This window comes from Mus pahari, chromosome 2 (genome assembly GCF_900095145.1).
Source record: "Mus pahari chromosome 2, PAHARI_EIJ_v1.1, whole genome shotgun sequence".
Lineage (NCBI taxonomy): Eukaryota > Metazoa > Chordata > Mammalia > Rodentia > Muridae > Mus > Mus pahari.
This window is the reverse complement of record NC_034591.1, coordinates 77,324,034-77,328,167: the sequence shown is the minus strand read 5'-3', so window position 1 is coordinate 77,328,167 and position 4,134 is coordinate 77,324,034. Positions and strand designations below refer to the sequence as shown.

Here is a 4,134-nt window from a genome sequence, read left to right as displayed (position 1 = left end):
CACACACACACACACACACACACACACATCCCTAAACAATAACCCTCCTCTCTTTAGACAGTAATGCAGACAGCCATAGCCAAGAGTTTCAATATTCAGCCTATTCTTGAAATATCCCCTTCTTGCAGCCTGAATGTTGGCTCAAAGGTTAACAGCATGTACTCCTTTTGCAGCAGAGCTGAGTTAGGTTCCCAACCCCCAGCTAGGCATCAATAACTACCAACTAGAACTCCAGCTCTACAGATCTAATGTCTTCTTCCAGCCTCAGTGGACAACTGCACTCATGTGCATGCACCCCACACAGATATATATATACACATATGTATGTAATACACACACACACACACACACACACACACACACACAGAGATAACTAGTAATGACTCTTGAAAAAGAAATCATCCGTCCTTGTCGCACACAGGGACTGGGTGCATTGCTAATCCGAGAAGTTGAAAATGGCAGTCTGAGGAAAACATGGAGCCCCAAGGGCATCTACAGTAACACATATTCTCAAGGAGAAAAAAAAAAAATTGGGTCTCTGTATCAAAAAGTCAAGTCCATGTGTCATACCAGTTTGACAAAACAAACAACTGACAGCTAGCTAGACAGACTGGAGGAATACTGCCAAACCAAAACCTCCGTCTGGAGACCGCCCAACTCTCCTCCTCCGCAGGTCTGACTCACAGTTCCTTGGGTCACTGGATTTTCAAGACATAAAGCTATTAAGGCAAAGCGGTGAGTTCTCCATGACTGCACTAGTCATCGGCATCCACAGTGCTGTAGGTGACACGAGTGTAATGACTGCAGACACAGACAACAGTCCAGTCTCACATTCCCTGCAGCCAGGGAAGGGCACATTAACAATTTCCACATCTAAGACCTTAAGAGCTGACAGAACTACTCCATCTCTTCTCCTCAAGTCCTCAAAGCCTTGTGCAACACCATCACATTCTCATTTCCTAGGTACCTTCATATTCCAAAGACAATTGGTCTGTATGACATGAGCTGAGATCTCAACCTGGCCCTCACAAAAACAGCCTCTTAGCAAAGGGCATTCATGCAGTTTCCTCCCCAGTGCCATTTGAAGGACCGTTGTGATGCCACGGAAGCAAGGTCTCTCCAGTAGAGCCTGTCGGCCCTGTTTCCCTTCCTTCCCTTCCCACGGTTACAGAAGACTACACCCCTGTTCTGTGTGTTCTGTCTAGTGACTTCTACCCAGAGTCCCCTGCTGCCCTTCTCTGTCTAGGAGCTCTCCAGGTAAGAATTCCCAACAAGCACACGGAGCATGAAAGCTCAGTCTCTTTCTTCCACTCATTAAAAATAAATCCAAAGGTAGCCAGATTTAGAACCCTATGAAAAAGTTAAAGCATTAGAGGGAGGCGCCCACCTACACATCTCTCCATTCAGAGGCACTATTCAACAGTTGCTGTGAAGTTTATAATTAACATACTAGCTTAAAGTGGAACAGAAATATCTGGACTCTCTTCATTTCCCTAGGAGTCTGGCTTATCACAAAGTTACACCCCAGGTAGGACCGGCTGCCCTTGCTGACTCCAAAGACCTTTTTGGTGCTGCTCTCTGGTTTTCTGCAATCACCCAGCCCTGGCTGTGCTGACAGGTGCTGGCCTAACCCTGGGTACAAGCAAACAAAGAGTTGCTCTACACTGCCTACTTACTTCCAGAGGCCCAAGGGTTCCCACTAGCTCACAGAACTGTGCCTCGAGGTTCTCCAGAGACGTGTGAGACTGTACTCGCACCCATTATAGTGCCTTTGAATGATGGCTGCCATTATTGTGCCACCAAGTTTGTTCCTTTTCCTATCTGCTGCCACTCCAGGCTTTGAGGGAAAGACATGGAGTGAGATGTGTGCCCCCATGCCTCTGAGTGAAGCTACCTGCCACATGCAGGGCCGTGAAAAATGATGAGGGTGGTTCAAAGCTGAAATCCAGCCCTTGGAAGATAGAGACAGGAGATCAGTTGTTTAAGGTCGTGTGTGGTTTCACATAAAGTTCAAATCCAGCCTGGGCTACAAGAGAATATGGGTTAAAAACAAACCCTTCCCAACCCCCCCCACCCCACAAAAACAAAAACAAAAACAAAAACCAATCTACACTACCAGAACAAGAAGTCTCATCCTTTAAAAGAAAATGGATCTGAAGCGCAGAAAGCATCCTGTCTAGGACTACCTTTACTTCCCAGTGGTAAAAAGACCAGACGAGTTCTCAGACTCTCAGCTCAGACATGTAGCCTTGTGATTTCAGAGAAAGGTCAAAGTTTGCCATCTGCTAGAGAGAGCTGCAAGGAGCATGATTCACCCTCTGGAGTCAGGGCCTGGAGATACTGCATTAAACTACAGCACAGACTACCTCCAGAACGGACTCGAGGGTCAGACAGGGCTGAGCACTACCTGTACGATGTTCCATGACTTGAAATCCTCTACAAAGTTGCACTTTGACTTCCAGATATGTGCCAAAAGTGCATGAATGCACACATACACACACATATTTAAAAAAAAAAAAAAAAGTCACCGGAGTAAGGTGAGTCCAAGCCACCGATTACTGTCTGAACATCAACATTCCTATGAAAGGCGGGCTGTGAGCTGCCACACCCCTCTGTAGGCACTTGTCAATAGACAATGCCTCTCACCTGAAGAAACAGGATGTGACTGAGCTTAATATGACTCAGTGAGTTCTAAGAGAAGACAGAAAAAGATGCTAGGTTTTAATGTTTTCCACTGAGACATCCATCAATAAAAAGCAGAAATTTCCTGCTATAATATACTAATAGTAAAACAGATAATATGACTTACTTATTAATTATTGACACTTTTCATTGACAGTATTTTACTGCACAAAACAAACACTGAAAGCGCTGCTTATTCAATGCCCTGTATAAAAGGACATTGGTGGATAGGTGAGCTTAGAAACCCATCCCCACAAATCCCAAGAATCAGGGCAGCATGTTAGGAAATCTGTAATTACATCCACATGAACACACCTAGCAGGCCCTGTCCAAGTGGAACTCGGTGGCAGACAGTGAACAAGAGGAAGCCCTCTAAGAACACTCATACCCTTCATGATTTAGGGTAAAGGACACAGTTTCACCTTGCCCAGGCTGACCTACAATTGCTTTATAGGTGAGTGCAGCCTTGAAGTCTGGGACCTCTTGCCTCTACCTCTCAAGTGCTAAAACTACAAGCATTCGCAATTAAACCCCACATAAATTCTGTCTAAAACCAATCCTGTAGTCTGTTGTTTTCAAATGTTCAACATGAAGTCTCGATTACAAATTAAGACTGACATTTAGGCAGAGCCCAGAACAGCAGGGTAACACAGGGGCCTAGGCACATGCCACAGGGTAAGGTAAATGAGGAGGAAACACTATGAATCAGGTCACATGATACAGGAACACAGATGGGTGCTCCTGACCCTGCAGGCCCACAGATGCTGATGTTAACAAAACACTACCCCTGGCCTTTTCTTTCAAAACAAAATTGTGTGCATTCATGTTTGACTGCCATGTGTGTGCCTGATGAACACAGGGACCAGAAAAGGGCACCGGATCCTCTAGAGCTGGAGTTACAGGAGGTTCTAAGACACCAGACCTGGACGCCAGAAAAAGCAGCGATTGTCATCCACCTCACCATCTCTCCAGCCCTGGTGACCACTCTTTTGTGAAGCTTCCATGTCTAGACTTGATCTGGACTGAGTGAAGGAGCAAGAAGAAGCAAAGAAACTGACTCCCAAGCACTCTAGGTTAGGGACTGCGAGCACAGTCAAGGAGGCTCACTCGCCTCAGCACGACCACTCGAAGGTCACAAGTCTATACTGAAAGCCCACTGAGGGTCAAATTTAGGTTCTATAATGATAAAGTGAGGAGAAAAAGATGTAGACTATCAGGCATTAAAATGTACGAAGGCTGTCAGAAGTCAGTGAAAAGCTCGGATGTAAGAACCCTGATGAGTTCTTGTCTTTCCCTTAGCCTTTCCTTCCCCCACTGTGACCAGTCTTAGCACAGTACTAGTGCACCTGTTCACCCACACCATAGGGTACACTCAGTACTTGGCAACACACACACACACACACACACACACACACACACACACACAAACACCTGCCACCCACACCCTGGGGC

The 4,134-nt window shown here is 46.0% G+C and overlaps 1 protein-coding gene across 3 annotated transcripts in view; it reads right to left on the bottom strand.

The window, feature by feature from the left end:
• The window catches only part of Herc3 (HECT and RLD domain containing E3 ubiquitin protein ligase 3), an 89,195-nt gene that overhangs the window by 71,809 nt on the left and 13,252 nt on the right, over window positions 1-4,134 (bottom strand). The window lies entirely within an intron of this gene.